The sequence below is a fragment of the Rattus rattus genome, chromosome 12, assembly GCF_011064425.1.
Source record: "Rattus rattus isolate New Zealand chromosome 12, Rrattus_CSIRO_v1, whole genome shotgun sequence".
Lineage (NCBI taxonomy): Eukaryota > Metazoa > Chordata > Mammalia > Rodentia > Muridae > Rattus > Rattus rattus.
This window is the reverse complement of record NC_046165.1, coordinates 31,651,624-31,676,304: the sequence shown is the minus strand read 5'-3', so window position 1 is coordinate 31,676,304 and position 24,681 is coordinate 31,651,624. Positions and strand designations below refer to the sequence as shown.

General features: G+C 35.1%; 1 protein-coding gene across 5 annotated transcripts in view; it reads right to left on the bottom strand.

Annotated features, from left to right (window-relative positions):
* Positions 1 to 24,681, bottom strand: part of Pcdh9 (protocadherin 9) — a 1,039,432-nt gene that overhangs the window by 69,470 nt on the left and 945,281 nt on the right. The window lies entirely within an intron of this gene.

Below are 24,681 nucleotides of genomic sequence, written 5' to 3'. Positions count from 1 at the left end.
TACAGATGATGTTTTAACTGGCACATTGTCACCAACTACCTCACACTGGGAAAAGCTGAGTAGCTGTGAAAAATATGACTTTCAATTCTAGAGACTTGGAGGATTAGCGACAGAAGCAGACCCTTTTAGTTTATGTCATTTTTTTTAAATTTTAAATGTGTGAATATTGCATGAATGGACAATTGGTTGAACATTTTTATTTTGTCCTGCTGTACCCTAGTAAGCAGTTTAAAAGAAACAGACTTGTTAGGTGAAAAAATAAAATAAGAAAAAAATGGTTATTCTTTTTTTAACTCATATGAGGACAGCAAGTAGAATTGATAATGGAGTTCATCTAAAATAGCGGCCACAATTTTTTGTCTTTGCCATATTTCCTTTTGTCTTTGAATCATCAGTGACTAATACATCATATGTAAGTGTTAAGGTTCTAGTGAATGTTATCTAATATATTCATGACTTTATTATGGGACGAGTCAATATGATTAAGACTGGTAAGATGCACACAGACACATATGTTGTCATTTTTGTATCTAAAGTATCCCCCCGAAGATGATGTGCTAAAAGTATGGTGTTAATGCAGTGATACTGAGAGGGCGGAACTGGGTTTTCATAGGTTCATGAGGACTTGATTTCATGAACCCATTTAGAGGTTCATCATTCTACAGGCTTCTGGGAGGTGATAGAGATTTGAGAGATGAAGATTAAGGGAGTCAGTCTTCAGAATGCTTGGGAGGAATTATTTGTATCTGTTTTTTTTCTCAAGTCTTTGCATATTGGCTGCCCTAAGAAAAGCCACTAGCTTTGCTCTACTCTGTGGCCCCCACTATGATGCTTTCCCCTACTGAGGTAAGAAAAAATGAAGCAAAGTGATCATGGGTTGAAACCAGGGGCAAAGTGAGTCTGTGTTCATTTGGTTGACTTCACATCATTGATTTTTATCACATCACTGAAAACTAATGCAGGGGTAAGATGGAAGGTCAAAACTTCCACAAAAGAAAACCTTCCACAATCCAACTGTGTATTATTAAAATTGTTATTTTTAAATATGCATATAATGTAAACTTCTAATAATTATTACAATTAACTAAAGCAATCTGAAATGTATATAACAGTACAAAAATAATGAAAAAAATGTAGTATTTTTTAGACCTTTATATAACACTTTATAACATATAATAAGCATATATATGTTATGTGCATAAGCTTTTTGTCTGATGCACACATGTGTGCCTGTTCAGCATGTGTGTGCAGTTCCTCAGAGGCCAGAAGAGGCTAGGTCCCCTAGATCTGGAGTTATAGATTATTTTGAAACACCCTGTAGGTGCTGTGAATCCAACCTGGTTCCTCTGAAAGGGCAACAAACGCTTTTAACTGCTGAGAGACCCCTCCAGCTGCAAATATTTATTCTTCTAAAAGAATCGATATGTTTAATAAGGTTCCCTTTAAATTGATACATAAAGATTAAACATCATTATTAGGGATAATATGATATGCTTGAGGTCCCTAATTTTTAAGATCCTAGTAAAATATACCCATAATTAGAGGAGAAGAGCCTGATAGCTTGAAATGCAAAGTAAGAATAGCATCATGAAAATCTCAGTTACCCTGAAATCACCAAGAAACATGCCTTGCATGCACTGAACTGCACCCTGTAGCTGGCAAATTTATCAACATAAATATATAAATAAAGCTATGGGATATATTTAAGGAATAAAATGTTAGCTGTTTAATTTAATTTTAAATTTTAATTTAATTTAATTTTGGTTGAGCCTTCTTAGATGTTTTCTTTTATACATATAGTCATGGACATAATGTTTTTACACGTAAACAATTAATACAACTATTATTCATGTGTACTTCTAAACCAAATCTACATTAAACACACTAATTTAATTCAAATCCATTCCAAAACTGTCAAAAGACTGAGCAATAAAATGAATTTATGGAGATATTTTTTAAAAAAACATATTTCTATTGATAAATGAAAACTTGTGCTCACATCAGTCTAAATTGAGAGCATAGCATGTAAAAGAAGAAGTAAGCAAATAAATATTAGCATTGTTAACCAAAAATGCCTGTTTCATGTATACCTATGTATATGTATATGTATATATATGCATATGTACATGTGCATGTGCATGTACCTGTACCTATATATGTATGTATATAGCTTCTAACATGTATTAGAAATATATTAGAAGCTACATCTTTTTCCCAAGGGAAGTCTGTTCTTAACAGATTAATTGCCACATTACGTAACAAGACTGAATGATTCTGGGTCCGAATTTTTTAACCAACAGTAGTTTAAGTTCTGGAATGGAGTAAAAAGGCTGCCACTAAAACCTGAAAGCTGTGACTGAGCCCTCACGTATGGAAGAAGATGACTGTAGATGATGTGCAAAGGATGACCGACCAGGTACCAGCATTCTCTCTGTCCGTTTGCACTCTATGATGAGAAGATAACATGTAAGCCTTCAGTGAAAAGATCTAGTAAGATATGCTTTAAAGATGACTCAATTTGTGGAAAACCCTTCTATGAAATCCTTAAAATCTGTTTTAAAATTCTACATGTCTTGAAGTGCACCCCAGACGCCAAGATGTAAATATATTTATGAAACACAAGATTATTTAAAGCTGGATGCACAGAAAAAATTTAAGTGATGTATTGAAAAAAAATTTAGCATTACTAGTGCAAATACCATTTTCTAATTGTTTTGAATGATAGTATTAAATAAAAATATTATATTTTAAATATATTTATATATTATGTTATATTTAAAAGTGATTTCTTTACATGACATATTTAGAAACATTTTTCAGTATGTAACGGTGAAATTTTATAATGCAATATGTACCCAAATTGTTGAAGTAGATATTAATTGAAAATTCTAGTATATTCTTTCTCTTTCAAGAAGTGTTTGGCATTTTAATTTAGTTGTCTAGTTCTGTCTACAATAATCCCCCAATGTCAATAAAATACATTGGTATGAGAAAATATTTCTGATAGGTTTTATAAGCAGGGATGAAAGCAACCTTGTGTTGTACAGTTAAAGTCCACACAACCTATAGAATAGACTTGGTTGGATATCAAATAATGTATAGATTAAATAATCACAAATTTGCAAGATTGGAATATGTAGGGTTTTTTTTTCTCTAAAACAAAACTAGGAAAGTTCAAAGATTTTTCTGTGGCTTGGGTGTGCTTACAAGTGCCCTTGGTAGTCTTTATAAATGCCTGCATCTGCAGAGCATAAATGTGTCTTAATTACAGGTTTTTTAAGGGTGAACATCTGTGCCCTTTCCTGCAACTATGTAGATACTTGGTTGATTATGTGAGAAGGCTGTGTGGTTAAATTTGTACACTGTACTTGCTAATTCATTTTATTTAGTATAAATCAGAAATATTTAAAGGTTTGTATCACTTTGCCATAGAGCTACATGCTGACATAATTTTGTTTTCTGTAATTACTTTACAACACAAAATTAGAATCACATCGGTTATTTTAACCAAAATTTGCCTTAAGAAAATGCCTGTTCTACTTTTATTTATTTTTTATGAATCACACACATTCTTGCACACCTGTTAATTTCTCTGTTGTTAAAGTGGAAATACAGTGATATTAGGGTTTTGCAGTTATTCTCCACCATGTTCCTCATTATATAAATAATTAAATTATGGGGAAGAATGTAGTACCCCTTTTAAGTCATAACATATTAGTCCAAACATATAAAGTGTAACTAGACTTAGAGGCAACAATGAATCATTGGGCTTAACCAACAGTATATGGTAAAGCTGGCATGGCAGATTTCTAACAAAGCATATTTGTGGTTGAAAGATTAGTAATGAAATGTTTGACAGAATGGTCTGAAGTTTTTGAATGTATTAGAGATGACATTTATTTATTCAAGTTTTATAAACAGATATTCTCCAGAAGCAATGGATGCACATACTTTTAATTAGCTCAGTCACATACTGGGTGGGACCTACTCCAAGGGAAGTACAAAAAAATTTCAAAAGTACCTTGAATTGTTCAAGTTGGACATTTTGCTAAGTTACCATTAGCAGATATCTTAGTGACGGAGGAAGATGGGAGTGACTTTCAGAGGTAAGGCCTATGCCTAGCATCCATGAGTCACAGGTCCATTTCCATCACCCAGGAAGTGCCTTCACCAACTTAACCACGCCTTAACCAGGACTATGCCTGACCTAGCTAGACTTTGGCCTCCCAATGGTCAATGCCATTAGTTTTGAAATGGTGCATCTGCAAAATCTCTTCTCTGACTCTTTGAGACATGAGTTTTCTTCTATCAAGCAGGCATTTCTTTAAGACCAAGAAGCCATCTATCATAAAAGACATGGAAACCATGGGCTAGTCTCTGTGGGAGACTCTGGGCCCACCTTTACTGAATTACTATGGTTATCCAATACAGGTGACTTCAATACACAGTCCAGGCTTCCAAAGGAAGTCTCGGGATTGTCCTTTAATTCACTCCCTGTAACTCTAGGCAAATGCTCTTGATATCCCCCTATATTATAACAACTTTTGAATCAATTCTTTTTTTTTAATTTTTGATGAACACATATTATAATTCTAACGGCTGTTACTATTTCTTAGCAAGTAGGAATTCAAATCACACATGCAACTATAAATTTGATCTTCTTTCCAGGGTAAATCATAAAGTAAAATGGTACTATGCATATTGAGAAGAATGGTGGATATCGTTCTGCAGTGAAACACTGGCCCTTTCTAGCAAAAAGTGGCCTGTCTGTTTCAATCCCCATATACCCTGCCCCCTCCGAAATTATAGCAGTGATCATGGCACAGGATTCAAAATATTTTTTTTTATTATTACAGCTATAGTTCTGGTTAAAAGTCTATATTTACATACATATAATTTGATTTTAAAAATAGCACAAATGCATGCAAAAAGCTGCTATGCTTGAGATAATCTTTAGTCACATTTTTCAAAGTCATTTTTAAATCATTGATTTTAGAGAATTTCACTCTGAAACAAAGTCAAACAACAGGGGAAAGTCTAATAGTTCATTCAGTCAGTTTCCAGATATCTTTTGTTTACAACTCATGATTAAGATTTTATCAGATGCCGAGATATTGGTTCTTCTTACTCCAAGGTTATAATTTAGCTGAATATTTGCCTAGCAGTCCCTATTCTTTGTCTCTAGACCAAAAATTATATATTTTGAAGAAGTTTTTGTTCAGTTAATTAAAGCTTTATTTTTCACTGGGGGGATAAGTATACAAACATATTTTGTAACATTTCACACAAATGGTAACTGTGTGGCAAGCAATGCCTCCCTTTGAAACGACTGAGAACCTCGCAACTCAACAAATCTTCCCTTTAATTTTATCTACCCTAGAAACAAAATGGAGTTTTAATGTGGACAGTCCGCTTACAATACCTTTTAACAAAGTATGAACTCTGCTGACTATTTTTTAGCTTTCGAGATACTGACCTTTTTATATGACACACTGCTAAACCCACAGATAAACTGCTATGAATAAGAATAGTTCTATGGTCATTACCGACAGTCATCCTTCAGGGATCTATTTCAGAATGGATCATTTCTCAGTCTTTGGATTAGATCAAGTGTAGAAGCCAATACTCTGGTGTCCTTGTCTGACTGCGTTGGATGCTCAGAATAATTGTAGGTACTTTGCCTAGAAGATGTATGGCTCTCAGGCTACAATGGAAATCCAATGTTATTACTGTTCTACTTGATCCCATCCTATCTCTCAAATATACATGCATGACCATCTGTAAATAATCATGAGCATCTCTCCCCTCCCCAAATGCTCAAGCATTTGATTTGCTTATTTATTCCCTGCAAGAAAATGCAGTGACTACTGAGCGGGTGAGTGGTTTTTCTACAATATCCTAGAGGAGACTACATGATAAGAACACAAACATATTCTTCCCTCAAGCAGCAAGTTGGAAGCTATTTCTTGTATGGTATTTGGGACCCATAAATAACACCTGTGCAAGGTGGAAAGTGCTAAATGACATAGAATAAAAAAATCTATAAAGTACTCCCTGAGTTCTGTGGAGAAGCAAAGTAAAACCACTTGGTCATAGATGGGTTCAGGATTTTAATAGGAATACGAAGAGGTCACAAAGGATCTGGGCTGAGGGACAAAGATGTTTGTAAAAACACTCCATACAGTAAAAAAATCACAGAGAAAGAGACAAGAGAAGAAGAGAGTGAAGGAAATATGCAACTAATTCAACATGTGCAGAAACTAGGTCTAGTAAAGGGAAAAGTTGGAAGAAGGGGAATTAGGATGGGGCTACCCACCCATCTCAAAAATATTAATCCAGAATTGCTCTTGTCTAAAGGAAATGCAGGGGTAAAGAGTGGAGTAGTGACTGAAGGAAAGGCCATCCAGAGACCACCCCACCTACATTACAGATCCAGCCCATCTGCAGACACCAAACACAGACACTAGTACTAATACCAAGAACTGCTTGCCGACAGGAGCCTGATATAGCTCTTGCCTGAGAGGTTCTGCCAGCTCCTGACCAATACAGATGTGGATGCTCACAGCCAACCATCACACTGAGCATGAGGACCCCAATTGAGGAGTTAGGGGAAGGACTGAAGGAGCTGAAGGGGCTTGCAAGCCCATAGGAAGAACAACAGTATCAACCAACCAGATGCCCCCAAAGGTCCCAGGGACTTAACCAGCAAACAAAGAGTATATAGTGGGTACTAATGGCTCCAGCTGCATATGTAGCAGAGGATGGCCTTATCTGGCATCATTAGAAGGTGAGACCCTTAGTCCTGTGGAGACTAGATGCCCAAGCATAGTGGAATGCTAGAGTTCTGAGGCAGGAGTGGGTGAGCAGGTAGAATGCACCCTCATAGAAACAGGGGTGGAGGGAAGGAATAGGCAGTTTGTAGAGGGGAATATGGGAAGGGGGATAACATTTGAAATGTAAATAAATAAAATAACCAATAAAAAATAAGTTAAAATTATATATATGTATATATATATATATATATATATATAAACTCAATCCTCAGACTAAACTGGTTTTTAAAAAATATTCTTTTTAATAAACAGGGGTTTATCAAGCAAGGATTGACAACCTTAGTTATTGTATAACACTGTCATCTGACAAGAATCAAAGGCAGATTGGAAGGAGGAATTGTCCATCAGCAAGAAAAGCTGCTGAAGATGTGGGTCTGACCATATGGACACGGAATACATTAGTGTATAAATTGTAAGCAGAGGTGCATGCCGGAGAGAGAAAGTTTGAAAATGATTGACTACTAATACAATTGTAAAGGTAAGCCAGAGCTCAATGATAAGATTATTTTAAATTATTCTGGTACCTACGGTGTCCTACACAATAGAAAGTGGACACCCTGATGCTAAGGCAAATTGTCAAAATTAGAAAGTAAATAAAATATCGAATTTCACTCAATCCGGCACACCTGTTTCGAGTTTATATTAAGAAAAGTAGAGCAGAAACTTGTGCCAGTCCCTCAGTTGTGTACTTACGTTCACAGCAGCCTTGTGTGCAACTGACAAGTATGAAGACCCCAAGACGTAGGAAAACTAATCTACTATAATCATTCCGAAGTTTGTTGTAGCTTATAATATTGTGATTGTGGTTACCAACTGTCAACTTAATGAGGTCAAGCATCACCTGGTCCTAAGGTTTCTGGGCCTGTCTGTGGTCTGTAGGTTGAGCCATTCCCTGGAAGAGGTCATGATCTATGCAGCTGGAGTATGTTGACAGGAGGGCAGAGTTATTGTTATTCGATCCCTGGTTACCAATGAGGTGTGACTAGACGCTCTGATATCCTAACACCTTGTCTTCTCCACCCTGAAAAGTTCTATTCATGTAAACTGAGCCAAATAATCCTTTGTATTTCCACGTGCTTTTTTCCAGTGACCTGATCGAAGCAACAGGTAAAACTATCCTGAGAAGCCATATTGAATTTTGTGGACATTGTGTCAAGCTAAAAAGCCAGCTGGAAGATAGTCAAATAATCTTTGAATTACCTTATATGAAGTGCTAAGAGCAGCCATATGTACACATGGAAAGCAGAATGAAGACAGTGAGGGAGTGGTAAAGGGGATGAGGGAGTGATAAAGGGAAAAAAATGGATGAAAAGTATGTAATTTTATAAAATGAAAGCATTCAGGACTTTGAATTGCTAACAATGGACATATAATCAACATTGCTTAACTCTGTTCTTTGCAGGAAGGAAATGGTGAATTTTATATTCTATTTCTTGTATCATAAATATATTAAAAGAATTAAAAGGAGTGAATCATAGAAGTTCCTTGTTAGTACTCAGTTATTAGCAAGATAAATAAATAATGAAGGAAAAAATCCAAAAAATAAATAAATGGTGAAAGTAATTATTTTCTCCTTCAGAACAATTTCCAAGTGTCTTCTCTGCACGAGAGTAAGTGCAACATGACAGGCTTCATTTCCCCTCTTGACTTCTCAAGCGTTTTATTTATAAGATATTACAAAATTACTTTATGACTCAATTCAAAGAGAGGCTTCATCTGAAATGCTACTTGTTTACCTCATGTGATTATTAAAGCCTTCACATGCATTTATTCATGCTTCATATTCACCAAAGCTAGATATTACCCTCACCTATCTGCTGACCTCCTTGGTAAGTTCTGTGTAAAAAAATAATACCACCGAAAGACAAGCGGGACCCATTCTAGACAACCAGCCCTGGACCCCTGTGGCAAACTCTGAAAAGACTCTCGGTAAATGAGAATCAAAAGTACGAATCCTTTACTAACTCGGTGTTTTAGATATACAAGATAGATTTTTAAATATCTGGGAATTTGTTTCTTCTTTGTTACAAAATTTTAGCAAGCACTGATTTTTTTTTAGTGGACACCTTTGTGTGTTCTGTACAAAAAAAAAAAAAAAACAAAAAACAAAAACAAAAACGAAACACCAACAAACCCTTGCCGATAATGAGTGTTTCTGTGAACTTGACAGGATACGAAAGAATTGAGGAAACACAAGCATCAAGGAGGAGTTAAAATGATGGAATAATACTACTTTTGGAAATTTGATTAGGGGATTCTTGTTCATTTTAGGTTATAGCTGTCAGGAAGGTAGGGACACAGGGAGCAGCAGTTTCCGTCGCTGAGCTTGGCTCTCTACACGTGTTATTTTATTCAATTTTCACAACAATTCAAGAAGATAGACTTTTATTCTCATTTCTTGGATGAGGGTTCTATAAGTAATTTGTCCCAGATCACAGAAGTAGTCAGTGGAGACTGGGTTTCTAGCCAGCCCACTTTAGCTTCTCTGTCTATGCATTTCCCATAACACCATTTGATCAGGCTTCCACCTTTCAAAATGCACCCAGGTGTCTCATCAGAAAAATCATACACCTAGGCAGCATTTCATCTTCCAAATCTAAACTGTCTCTAACTGGAGGGCATATGTCTATAAAACATTATATTCTTCTGCTGAACATCAGGGTGTATGTCTTTGATAAGGACACACTGCTCAGAAGAGTTTAAGGGCCAAAAAGAATGAGCTGGTGTTTTTTCTGGAAGAAAAAAGTTGTCTCAGAGCAGTGTGGCATTGCACCCAAAGAAACTCAGGTAGTCAATATTCTTCTCATAAAACTAGACTGCCAGCTGATTTGCTACACAGAAAATATTCCAAAGAGAATGCTATCCAGTCATGAATAACTATTAAAAAAAACATCTGTGTTTTAGCAAAGGTTAATATGTCTTCCATTGCCTCTGGTATATTTAGTTAGCTAATTGAATGCTGTCAGCAGTTTCTAGGTGGAATTAGAATACTTATTGTTATTTCAGAGTATTATGCATGCTCACTGATAGGAGTTCTTGAACATGTCATCAAATTTCTTAGCAATAACTCATACTGTTAAGTTAGTGAGAAAATTTGTTTTTCCGCTAGTTCTGACCCACTCAGTACCCACGCTATGAGTTACTTTACTCAAAGCTGTAAGGGAAGCGATTAGTCTGGATTATAGGTAAGTAGGATACATGTCATCATAGCAAGGAATGCATGCTGTAACATGTAAGAGATTAATTGTCCACATTCCATCTCTAGTCGGGAAGCAGTGAGTGAGAAGCTACCTCCTCCAGTAAAACCCCCCTAACCTTTCTTAACATCACCAGTGGCTAGAAACCAACTGTTCAAACACAAGAGTCTATGGAGGGTATTCTGCAAACTGCAGCAACTTCCTCTTAATGAATTTGATGCTTTCCTGATATTACAGTTGCCAACTAATCTCACGGTCTGTGTTGTGCTCTTTACGACAGGATATGTCATTGTTTATTATTAAAAGAGAAAGAAAAAGTATTTAGTGTTCTAGCCTCAATCTTGTAAGAAATACCAATCTGTACGTTCAGGGGCTTAGAAATAAGAGATGCCAGGGTAGGTATCCAGGATGGATTTCTTTAATCTTGTGACTAACAGTGTTTTCAAAGTTGATTCTTGCAATATTCTCTGACGAATTTAGAGAGTCAGTGAAACCCTGCTTAAAGACACACATGAAATTGCTGTCGGAATTAAGAAAGGACAAACAACTCACTGAAACTTATGCATGACAACAGGACAGAGTAGGGATTATGGCACAGTAAACATTCTATATAACTCAAAATCAGGGGAGTGGAGGCCCGAGCATATCGCCCTCAACTGGTTCTTCATTTCCAGGGATGCACTGAGCTTCTATTTGGGTCAAACTGCTGCACGCGATACTTAGAAATAAAATCATGCTTTAGTTCTCCTCGGTGAACACTGAGCAGCTAATGACTAGCAGATGTTCCACTGACAAACAAAAGCAAACACAAATAAGTACAGTTCATCCTCAGAAGTGACTTCTCATGAACTTAGACAATTTAACGTTCCTGAGATGTTGAGTCAGTGAGAAAAAAATATGCAGAAAAAGCCTATATTTCCACATTAAATATCACCAAATGTTGAAGGAATATAGAAAGGCTGTATTAGAAAACCTTGTGCACGAAACCATGTGATAGAAGAATTACATTCCTTTAATTGTTCCTCTAGGTAAAATGCACGTCTCTCTGGTGACCTAAGTTCTAGACTGAGGCCATCCATCTTCTATGTCATAAAGCCAAGGAAACACCTCTCCACCTCATCCCTGCTAGCTCTCGTCTCCAGCTAGAGTGCTGTCTACGTAACCTCACTTATGCTCTTCCTCAAAATCAAATGAAAATTGTAACTTTTCTTCCTTATAATTTTCCCACTTACCTAATTTCACATTTTAGTTATTCAATGTACACATTACTAAGATTAGTATGCTAAATAGAAAGTTTTTTTTTCCGTGAGAGTTACATTAGTCTCCTTGAGAAAGCAAAATGAAAACAAATGTACCTGAATAAAATCAAAATCAAAACTGTTTCTTTAAATTATGTGTGAATAAATTGTGTGCAAATTCAACAAAAAAAGCCATAAAAGGATGAAAATTATATAACTGTAATATCAGTAAACGATAAAAAAAACAGCCATAGCATTATACAAAAATGATTGACAAATGACTATATGTTTACTTGTTTTAAATTAAAATGCTGTTGGTATTCCTACTTTATGGAGCATTTAAATAATCAACCATCTGTTCAGGACAATAGCATTCATTGTGAGGCCTTCTGTTATACTTAATTATAAGTAGCAAAATAAAAGAAAATGGCTATGTTGACAAACAGAATACTGGTTTAAACCCGCTTATCTAAGATGACCTAAATATAATAAAAGCTACAGAAAGGAGATTGTGTGTTGTTCTCATCATATTGTGTACAACGGACCACCATAATTTAAATTTCTGTTTTGTTTGCACATGAATAGAAGGGACACATTCTACTGTATCACATTTAAAACAGATCCTCTAAGTATATGTCATTGTGTAATAAGTACGTCATAGGAAAGTTGTTCTCCAGTGTCAGTGGATCAGCAACAACTAGGGAGTATGTCAAATCCAAAGTCAGTCAAGAGGCCCAGGATGTTACTGAACATGATGCCTTTCCCACAGGTTCCCAGGAGACATTTTTTTCTGATGGTCCAATGAAAACTTTAGAAGCTGACATTTCAAGACTTGAAAAAAAAATAATCAAAACTAATTTGCTCTAGAAAACATTTCTGCATAAAAATTTTCAGCCATGCCGAAATAACCTGAAAAAGCAGAGCATATCCATAATTCAGCAGAGAGGATCAACAGTTGCTTCTCCACTGATGCATCCCAGAGTCTCCTGGCGTCAACCACAGGAAAGGATTCAGAAAGGAATAGCAAGAAAACTTTCTCCCTTCCTAACAATGGAAGAGAGCAACTGAGTATTTATGGGAATAATCACATGCAGCAGCATGTGCTGAGAAATATTTGGGAAGCACAGAGATAACATTCCATCTGCTTCTTCCCTTCAGTTCTGACTATACAATTCCAAGAGAAAGGATAAGCTGCTGGTTAGCAACCTTCTTGTACCTGTGTGCCCATCTTCATGTCTCGTGATTTTTTTTTTTTTTTTTTTTTTGGCTGCCAGTATGCTATTTTCTCCTCTCAATGATCTTACTCCTCATTTTTTATGTTACTATCATATATGCAATTGTTCAAACAAAATCAATATTCCATAACTCAAATTTTGTCACATACCAAATCTAAATGAGGGTCTGTTCATTAGTAGAACTGATGGAAATCTATTTGGAAAACATGTTTCAAAGCTATTTGAATTTCGGAAAGGAAAGATAATTCATTCAAACAGAAACTCTGGGTTACATTTTCTATTCCTTTTCTTTAAAGGATTGATTACAGAAATAACTTTGCCAAAAAGCCCCGAGGACGAAGAGAAGTGCAAACTGTGTGTTCAAATGAAAATAGATCTAATCACAGGAACTCTACCGGAATTGCTTTCATTCAACATTTCAAAGATGTAATAATATTTTATATCATCTCGCCCAAGCCCTGGGTTTTGTGAGAAGTAATCCATCCAGAGTTCATTTTACAGCTGTTAGCTTCTTAACTGAAGATGGGTAAGTGCTTGCCTGTAACCAGAGACACGCTCTGTGTCGAATAGCACTTTCGAGATAGGACAACGGGTAATCTTTATGTATCCGTGTCTTTTTAACTATAAATGTTCACATTGACTCCATCAGAAAATGCCATTAAACTATTGAATTCAATTTTTCAGAGTTAAATAAGAAATCTGGAAGCAACATATGGCTTTGACTTAGAAACTGAACTAAAGGCCTATGATTGCCCAGGGACTTTGCAATTTCTGCTGCTAGACCAGAAACTTCTTGTGGTCAGAAGGTACTGTTTTATATATTTATCAAGGATATTATAGGGACAATATCTACAGTTACTAAAATTATAATGGTAAATCATAGCAGTTGCTGTAACTCTGTATGCATTAACCAGTTGGAAGTTTATACTAATAAAAATTAGTCCTAGAAGTATTATCCCATCTATTACTAAGGGAAAGTAAGGTTATGAATTTTAGGAATCTCAAAAATATAAAAAGCACCACAGGTCCTTTGGTTGTTTGAGCCTATGACTTGCTACTAAATTAGGAAGACAACAGTTCACCAAGGAAGTCACCTTCAAGCATTCAATAGATACCCTTTGCTTTTTAAGGGAAAGCATGCAGATACAGAGGTGAAGAATTTTCCATTGCATAGGCAGTCCCTACCTAATTGTTTAGCAGGGAGTGTCTCAACAATCTGTACAGCAGATGTGACTACCTCACTTAACACTAGCAGATGAAGAAAATAAGGGCAGAGGAGTCATATGCTAATAGAGAAACAGGGAAAGTGCTGTCTGCGCATCGATAATACACCTCTCTCCGGCCATCTGTCCCACCATGTGGGCTATACGTCACAAGAGGATGGGAGAAAGAGCAGACAGCTGAGTGCAACTTATAAGGATTTTACAACAGAAAATATGAGAGCTTCCAACAGCAGTGTGACCCCAGGGGATAAGAGTGCTTATTAATATAACAAAAATGTTATTGAAGCAAGTTAAAGACTAAATACGTGAAGTGTTTTGTAGTCTAACAAATACTAATTGCGGCCGATACTTCCTTACTTTTCTGCGCCATAATCTGATGGTCTTTGTTAAGCAGTGAGAAAAAATTAGGTAAGCTGAAAGGAAATGACTGCATAGAAGATTTCTGTGTTTAGTATACATTATGACGAATGGATGAAGGAAAGGTTGGAAGAGAATTTAGATGGCAACATCGACCAAGAAAACACGTTATGAGACTCAGAGGTCTGGTACCCACTGTGTTCATTCCTTTGGGATTTCCAAGAGAACCATCAGCATCGTGGTTTAGCGTATCCGGGTCCCATGATAATTCATGGTTTTTTTCCTAAACTTAAAATTATGCACTACAAAAGTTCTGCTCCTGTGGGGTATAAATTGATAATTAAATGCTTGTGAGAGGATTGAAGGCTAGCCTTTCATTGGTTATTGAGCAGGCAGTATAGAGTGGCAGGGATAGGTGAGAGAGGCAGACAGGAGGTAACAGTATAGATGAGGTTAAGACTGAACATTTGCAGGGGTGAGTGGAGTCAGTGAGCTACAATGCACTTGCTCTGCACAGCAGTATCCTCCCACGAAGAAGAAACTCAAGAGCAGCCTGAAGACCATCAAGGGGTGGATGTGTGTTCCTGAAGAATTAGAATGAATATATATATTTTATATATAATAATATATATTAATAAATAATAAATAACATAATAAATAATATAATATATAATATAAATAAATAAATAAATAATATATATTTTTAAACATATATATATATATATGTTAAAAAGTTTAAACCACCATCTCTGAATTACATGTGTGCAGGTGAATGTGAAGGAATCTGATGCCAAAGCCCAGCTTTCCAGCTCGCATTTCTTTAAAAGGAGATACTACATTCTTGGCTGGGAAACCGTTATGAATAACTAGTTGGGGAAAAGGATCAGTGTCTTAAAACAGATAAAATCACAGACTTGCAAACTCACTAGGAATCATGGCACATGCTCCTGATCCCCATACACAGGGGCGACAGTGGCCCAAGGGCAGCCAGGTCCACACAGTAAGAGGAAATCCGGTTAGGACCTCAGAGGGAGACTCCGTCTGTCTACAAAGACTTTATGAACGTTTGTATTAAAATAGTAATAAACACAAAAATAATTTAAAGAAGGAAAACCTAGTTAAATGCAAAATGGCATCAGAGATTAATATATAATGTTTAAGAAATTATCTTTATACATTTCACAAGAAAAACAGTTTGCCATCATTCACTTAGATTTTATTCCTTCCAGTAGAATAGATTTTGTTTCTTAAATTAATGAATATGTGAAAGTAGATTTTCAATTTTGGAATACTAAGTAAAATTAGAAATATGATAGCTTTATATTTGTAAATTTTTGACAAAATTAGATTCTACTCCATATTTATTTTTTAAAATAATATGTAATATGCTCTTGATTCATTATTGAGTAATAAACGATGTGCTCTGAAAACATACATACAAGTATTATTAAACAAACTTAGTAGGTTGTAGTTATATTTGAACAGGTAAACAGATATATAGACAGAACAATTGACAGAAAAAGAACAAGACTGTTTATATGAGAAGGATTGGTGGCGAAAGGGAGATAGGGAATGATATAATTATACTATACCCTTAAAAAGTAAAAATACCATTTAAAAGGGTGAAATAATCTATTCCTTATGTGACATAGAAACTATAATAGGATTCAATCCTAAAATGAAATATTCCCATTAAACAGAGTAAGAAACATAATATGTTCTACCAATTTTAGCATAGTTTGTGAAACTATTTATGTTTAAAGCTCTACTCTCAGAAGAAGAAAAGAAGAAGGAGGAAGAGGAGGAAAATGAGGAAGAGGAAGAGGAGGACCTAAAAAGTGAGAAGAAGAAAATGAAGAGAAAATTTTACTCATTCAAAGAGAGAATTTGAAATGGTATTTTAATTTTAAAAGGTGAATATTTTTCCTTTTAAACACCACATTTTGGCTAAAGATTTTAAAATTTCTTGTATGCTGGAGATAGACCTCCATCTTATGATTTATAAATATTTTGAAGTTACTATGAAGAATATAGAATATTGACATTGAAGAGTAAAAGAATAACCTGCTAGATAAGTGTGTTGACATCTCCGTTTTCATTTTATGACATTCTTAGCTGAGGATAGTGAATGATGGCTCTCAAATAACAAGGGAACCCCTAAGGCACAAAACCTCTAATAAGTTTTTGAGATTTTCACATATGGGTTAAAATGACTCAAAATGATATTCCACTTAATATATTTCTTTTAGGTTGAGTTTTAGGAGCAAACTATTGCCTTTTAAGATCTAAAAGTTTCTTCTGGAAAAAAAAAACACTATAAAAGGAGGTCCTAAGTAAGAAATGGCTGTGAAGGAGCCATCTTTGAACTAATCAACATCATGTTAAAAAAACTAATCAATTGGATACAAAATCACAAAAGAAAAGCAGAAAATTTAAACTCTATGTGTGCATGTGGTTAACATTATGAAAATGCTGCTTCAATTTGTCACTCCTCCTTGAAAAGAAAAATCTTTCTGTAAGCATCTTATATATTAGTAGTTTTAAAACTCTCACCCAGAATCGACTTTAGAACAGCAGTAAATTAGACAGGAGTTTTTAAGTTGTCTCTACATGGCTATAATTAAACTCTCACTTAGAGCATTCCAAGGGCAATCTCATTGTGACGAGGAAAACCTAAGAGTAGAATTATTAAAAGAAAGAGGGAAATGTGGGACTTGGCACACATTCTTGCATAAAGGGTGCAGACTAGGCAGGGTGATAATTTCTTCTGAAAAGAAGTCTTTATACCAAGAACAAAAAGTAGAAGAAAAACAGTACAACCTTACTTTTCACAGCTATGATTAAAACTGAAATCTTTCCAAAAAAATCTATTAATTGTTAAACTTTTCATTTTCTAAATTCACAGAGCAAACGAAAGTGCTTCTTCAAAATGACCCTCATTCAAATCCAATGTATGCCAATAGGTCAAAATCTTTGAAGCAAATCCAATTAGCATGAATAGGCCACATAGCCCATGGGTAAAGAAAGATAACTGGTTAAGACCTAAAAATGGGGATAATATTAATGTCAAATGTGGCAGAGTTTCTGAACGTAGAAATAGTAGCTTTGTTGAGTTTGGTGAAGAATGTCTTATCAGGTAACGAGGAATTCACCAGTTACACTCTAAGTTGTTAAATACATAAATATAAACTATGTGAATAAATAAATTAGATGAATTAAAAACAGAGCACTCCTGTTGTGCAACATGTGATGATATTTCCACATGTAGTAACCTAACTTGTAACATCAGCAAGTAAAATAAATTATGGATAAAGGTACAAGTTATCTGATTGCTATACTTTAAATTCTGAGTATACCCAGTATTTCTACAAATAAAAAGAAACTTCAAATGTTTAGAGGTCTAGTGGGGTGGGTGGGGTGGAGACATCCTCTTGGAGACAGGGGGCCAGGGAGGAGGTGTGGGGTGTGGAAGAGTCGGAGGATGGACCAGGAAGGGAATAAAATCTGGAGTGTAAAAATAAATAAATATATACATAAGTACATAAATAAATAAATGATAAATAAATAAAAATTATTTCACGCTAATACCTTCTGAACAACACTCTGTCAGTAGAAAAGGAATTTAGCTTCATTAATATGCAAGTAGGAAGTTTTGAGGCTTTCTTTATTATTTATACACTAACAAGGTTGATTTAAAGTTATGAATTCCACTTCCCCCTCCCCCTTTCTCCAAGGAAATCTGTTTCTTTGGTGCTCCTTCTTTGTTTGAAAAGTGCCAGAAGGAAGCATTCGACCTCCTCAGGGAAGTGCAATGTCATTTTCAAGGACAGCACACATCAAAGTGAACTTGCTAATTGGTTGTAGTTATTTCCCAAGAACTTTGAGTGCTGAAAAGTTCCCAGCAACAACAGTTTATGTGGAAGCAAATCTGGCCCTTTGACCTTGGCAGACCATCACTAACAACAGAAGACCATGTCAAGGTGTTTGTTCGTTTATCTTGTCATTGTTTTTGTTTGTTTGTTCTTTCGTGCTTGTTCTGCTTTCTTCCTCTTGATATTATGACAGTAACATAATCATCTTTCTTCGCTTACCAGCTAAAGGTAAGTGCTTGGGGATTGTGGACAACTCTTCCAAATAATCGCATTGCATAATAATTGAGAAATATGTAAATTAGATGATCAGAAAATTCTTAAAAGGTAATAAATATGCATTAAAACTATTTATTGGTTGCTCTGCATTTCTACTTTTATTCTCTTTTGCGCTCTAAATAAAATCAATGTTTTAAAACCAATAATTTAGTTACCACCTTCACATGAATATCTTGAATTTCTTCATTTTAGCACTGCAAACTAATTGAGAAGGCTAGATAATTCAAGATAATTCAGATACTGACTGATCCAATGGAAATAAATGGCCTAAGATAGCTTTAGCAGTTTCTTCATGTTCGTGTATTTGTCTCAGACACTTGCTTGTAAATTACACACCTGAATTTTGTGGTGGGAGAGTTATGAACGTGTGTGTTTGTGTGTTTGTGTTTCTATATGAATGACTATAGGAATATTCTTACTCTGGTATGCTTGGGGGAGTCAGAGGGCAATCTTGTGTTTTGGCCTTTCTTCAAATTTGTTTGAGATAGGATCTTTCTTTCAGTTGCCTGTAATTATATACATGAGGCCAACTGTGCTGGAGTTTTAGCTGTTTCTCCTTTCATAAGAAACACACACACACACACACACACACACACACACACACACATGAATGTATCTTAATAGACATTATTGTGAAATAAATTTTCTTTTTTAAGCAAAGTCGGATTCCGTCTTATTTTTTTTTGAAATGTACATATTTTTGTTTGATTTGCTTTACTTTATCACTGTTCCACTCTCCACATGCAGAATGTGACTGATCTATATGACTGAATTGTTTTGAATGGACTGATGTATTAAGTTATATCAATTTTAAATAATACAAAATCATAATCAGTACTTAAAGATTAAAGATTCCAACAAAGTAATGTTGAGTTCTTTGTAGTCACAGAGCATAGCCTGACTAATGTAAGCATATTATTGAAATTAACTACTAATCCCATTAATCTATAATAGATCATTTGCAAGTTAATCTAGCCTTCTCCATGTCTTAAAGTAATTTTCATAAGATGACTGTCATAATGATTGGTAGTAATGAAGAATGATTAAATTCTGAACTAATCATTAACTAGGATAGTTTTTCACAACAGTGTACACGTTATAACTTAATATTGCTAATGCCAATTTATTTAAATTTAAATAAATAAATTTTAAAACACCCAAAAATAGTAAATAATTTAAAATACTGTTATGCTAAAATTAACAGCTTTTGCTACGTGATTTTGATTTTTGAGCTCTTCAATCTATATAACTGTGACAAGAAGGTAATAATTTCAATTATTCTTCAAAATTTACACCACACAATACCATGAAATATTAAGTTAATGATACCTGAGATACAGTAAGGTCAACAAATAAAACTGAATATTTAAGCATTTGGCTGGGACAATTTAAGAATAATAGGCTATTTTTGAGAAATGATCTCTATTGATACATTGACCTATAAGAAAGAAGTTGAAAGAAAGCAAAATAAAAATGAAGACTTAAAAGTATGGTCTAGCTCCTAAAACAAAATTTTTTTCTCCAGCCAACAATATAGCAGCAAGTATTCACCTTCTCATTTATTTTTCTCATCTTCCGATATACCTCAAAAGTTAGATCAAGTGTGAATATTCTGAAGAATTACAAAAAACAAAACAAAAACAAAAACAAAAAACAAAAAAAAAAATTCTTACTTCTTTCAATGAAATCCATGAATACTTACTGAAATAATTACTAGTTTTTGTGATTTGGACCCCAAGTTTCTTAAATGATACCTTCTGTTTTTAAATCTTTATGTTTAAAGACTATGCCTGATAAATAGAACGCTTAACTAATAAATAATTGAACTAGATTTTAATAGTTCTTTCTCCTCAGGAAGTATCCACTGTTTTAAAAAGTCATCTTGTGGAAAGTTTATAAGGGCCAGATGATCAGGGAGCTTTCTATGAAACCGTGTCTCTTAGCAATGCCAGATGCTATTCCCCTAATATCTTACCAACACGACTATCTAAATGTGAACTAAACAAGAAGGACACCAGTGGACATACAAAAGTGTATAGGGAAAGCTCATGTGGCCTCAACCCTACCAACACACACACACCACACCACACCACACACACACAAAAACACAAGACAAAATTGAAAAGACCCACAAAACCAAACCAAAAAAGAAGCAAACAAACAACAAAAACTGAGAAAATCTGGGAATGGGAGAGGCACAGAAATTAGGTATCCAGTGTCAAATAGTCTGGTATGAATCCATACATACAAGTAACATTGTATAGACTAAACATTTTAATATATATATGTATATATATATACATATATATATGTATATATGTGTGTGTGTGTGTGTGTGTGTCTGTGTCTGTGTCTGTGTCTGTGTCTGTGTGTGTGTGCATGCAGTAACAAATTTTAAAAAAATGAGGTCATAAATTTGATGGATAGTGTTGACACTCATATGGAGAACTTCTTGTAGTAATTTGAATTTAGTTAAACCAACTTCTGTGCATATTTCAAGAGAGGTGATTGTTCCAAGCATATTTGGACTGAGTGCACTAAGAAAAGATCACGTTAATATGTAATCGTCTCAACTTTTTCCTCTACTCTTCAGCATAAAAGTATAATTTCCTTCAATGATTTTGTTCACCAGTAACTGCCCTACTAGGGACTGTAAGGAAGGACAGATCCATCATTTATATTTGTGAAACTTTAATTGTATGGCTCTGCTTATACTAATAAGAATTATATTCTCTACTCAATAAAGATAAAATTGGTCTATAGTGAGTATTGATTTTTGCTGCCAGTGAACTGTTTTACTTTTAATTAGATCTGTGCAGATTTCACAATGACTCAAACCAAGGTTTGAAGATTAACAGTGAAAAAATTATGCTATAACTTTCTTCTATTCCTCTTCTGCAACCATAGAATATTCATAGAATATTCCCAGGAAAGTCCTACTGCAGGTTGTACTGTACTAGTACAGAAACTAGTACAGTACTAGTTTCCTATTTTGTGAGCTGTCACCTATGCTGGTGTGAGCTTTGTTGATGGTTCTGTCTTAAGTCATTTCCTCTCTTATAACCAACCCCTTGTCCATATACCTATGTATTCCCAATAAAGTCATTGATGCAACAATTGGACATTAGTAATACTCATACTTGATCTGCTATTGGTTCTCTATTGGGATTATTAGGGTAACTAGGCCTGTTCATGGATAAGGTCATAGGAATATTATCATAGAAGAATATTTTAATTTTCAGATTCTTCTAAAATATAAATGAAAATATTTTAAGGCTACTAATTTCAGTGATATAATTTATTTTTACCTAAAGTTGTAAACTTTGCAGTAATATTGTTGCTGACTACTTACATCTTATGTAACATTGTTTGTTTTTAAGGTATTATGGATAAAGTTTTTTTGGCATTCTTAGTATAGGAACCTCACAGCTTTCTCTTTCAGAACAAAATTTGTTAGTACAAAATGGGCATTTAAAGTTACCATATATTACATTAATGGAAAGTTACTAAACATAAGTGCTTATATTAATAAAGAAGTATAGTATATACATTTTAAGTTGTCTTTTTTTTAATTACTTTTTATTTATTTTATTTTTTACAGTCAGTCATTACCTGCATCCAGGTCAACAGTCCACCCTCCACAGTTCCTCATCATCCTTCCTCCTTCACTTCCTGTCCTCCCCAACTGCACTCCTCTACACAAGACCATCCCACTCCCTGGGGCCTCAAGTCTCTCAAGTGTTAGGCCAACTGAGGACAGACCAGGAAGTCCTCTGCTTTTTATGTGTCAGGGGACCTTGGACCAGTTAGTGTCTGCTGCCTGGTTGGAGACTCATTGTCTGAGAGATCTCATGGGTCAAGGTTATGTAAGACTGCTGGCCCTCTGATGGGTTAGCCCTCCTCCTCAGATTCTTCAGGACTTTCCCTAATTCAACCACAGGGTCCCGGACTCTTTGTTTGGGTGTAGGTATCTACATCTGTCTCAGTCAACTGGTTGTTAGGCCTCTCATAGGACAGCCATGCTAGGCTCATGTCTGTAAGTACACCATATCATCAGTAATAGTGTCAGGCCTTAGACACTCCCCTTGAGATGGAACCCAAGTTAGTTGGGTCACTGGATGGAAACATCAATCTCTTCTCCATTTTTGTCCCTGCAGTTCTTTCAGACAGGAACAATTCTGGGTCAGAGTTTTTGACTGTGGGAAGGCAACCCCATCCCTGCACTTGATTCCCTGTCTTTCTACTAGAGGTGGACTCTCCAAGTTCCCTCTCCTGACTGTTGGGTATTTTATCTAAGGCCCCTCCCTTTGAGTCCTGAGTCTCTTACCTCCCAGGTAGGGTAGCTGGTACTTTCCAGAGAGTCCCCTTAGCTTCCACCCCCAAGGTTTCACATTTCCATTAATTCTGCTGGCCCCAGAGCTTACAAATACTGTTAATATTTGTTCTGCAACTCTGATAACCAAAAGACAGTTTAAATAATAGATTATTGTAAAAGTGATTTGGAAATAAAGTCCAATAATGTAAAGAAATGGCCTCTAGGCCATTAGAGCAATGGGTTTATTCATGTTACATTTCTAAAAAGTAAGATGAGTAAGAGCATAAGCAATCTAGATGTGTTTAATGAGAGTTTACCATGCACTAACTAATCAAAAATTAAGATTTTTAAAATTTAGGTATGTGTGGTCTGTATGAACATGTGTATGCATATTTGCAAGTTTGTGGTTTAAGTGTAAGCTCATGTATATTAAATATGGAGTTGATGTTAAGAGTCTTCAATTATTCTCTGCTTCAGTGAGGCAAGTTTTCTCAATTGAACTCAGTGGTAATGTACACAGACTGGCTGGCTGGCTAGCAGCCTTGGTCTATGAAATACCATCTCTTCCTTTTGAGCACTGAGATTAGAGCAGACCAAAACCCATACCCAAAAATGTACTCTGGTTATCTCATTTGAAGTCCTCAGCCTTGCATGACAAGTGCTTTACAACTTGAGCCACCTTTCAAAGCCCAAAATAAATTCCAATGAAACTACCTTTCTACAAATAACTTCATCTGTTGCCCTTCATTCTGTACTTTATGTGTATATGAGGGTTTCTTAGTTGTATGTATGGATTCATGCATGTGCATGCCTAGTATCCTTGAAACCAAAGCAGAAAGTTGGGTTGACTGGAACTGGAGTTACAGACTGTGGTGAGCTGCATGTGGGTTCTGAGAATCAGGGAAATAATTAGGGGATTTCTGAAACAGCAGCAAGTGTCTTTAACTGTTGAGACATCACCAAGTCCATTTATATTATATATTTCTAACATTATATTTTATATGTACTCTTAAGATGTGAGTATGGAATTCATTATGATCACCAGAATTTATACACAAAATGTGGTTTTATTTTATGAGTAAACTAATTAACTGAAAATGATCTGTTGATCATTACCTTTCTAATCTTAATTTTGTTAACTTTACTTAAAAACAAACAAACAAACAAACAAACAAACAACAGCTTGAATCCAATTCAGAGCTTTAATCATGCTGGCCAAACATTGGACCATTAAACTACACGCCCAACTTCAAAATCTTATCAAGGCCTTATTTATCATCTTGAATTCCCCAGTAGTCATTTTCTGTCAGATTCCAAACTATTACAAGATATTTAAAGTCCTTAAGAACTGGTCCCTGTTTCCTTCTAGTGGATGCTGATACTAACTGGCTAATAAAAATGGATCGCAAGGAACTTTTGTCCTTAGTCAAGAAGCAGTATAAATAATTGAAGCTGCAGTAACTATTTTTAAACTGTTCAATTTTCTACGGTCCTTAGAGACAGAATTTTTGAAAAATTGCAAACTTAATCTTGAACTCTTATGATGTATAAATTTATTTCAATAATGATTCCCTTGGTCATGAAAGCAGATCTCTAAAGGGGCAAGACGTTGCTGCTTTTGTGCATTCTTACACAGACTTGAGCTTAGGTGGTAAAGGGCCTTCAGTTCTCTTGACTACTTAGAGGGATCTACACGCAATATAAGATCATTAGCTAAACTGACCCTTTGTTTCCCAGAAGCTAATCTTCGAATTTCATGCAGACTCACAAAAAGACACTGATGGCTTTAGTGTATTCTGATATTGAAGAACGTGACTTTTATATCAACTAAAAATATATCTTTTGAAGCCATCATTAGAGTTTTATACAAACATACTCATCCATTTTTCAACTTAAATACTTCCTCATTAATGTTGTTTCTGGAAGAAAATTGTGCCTCCCACATGCCTATTTTTTTTTTCTTATTATTACTCCCCTCCCCCCACAATCAGAGAGCAAAAAAATTGTGTGCAGAAGTAGAAATGCAGCTGGGAACACCTTGGACAAATACAAACGTCAAGCATATATAAAAGGTACATAAAGAATTAGATGATTTTCAGTATTTATTCACTACTTAAAATTTGCATAGCTATTTT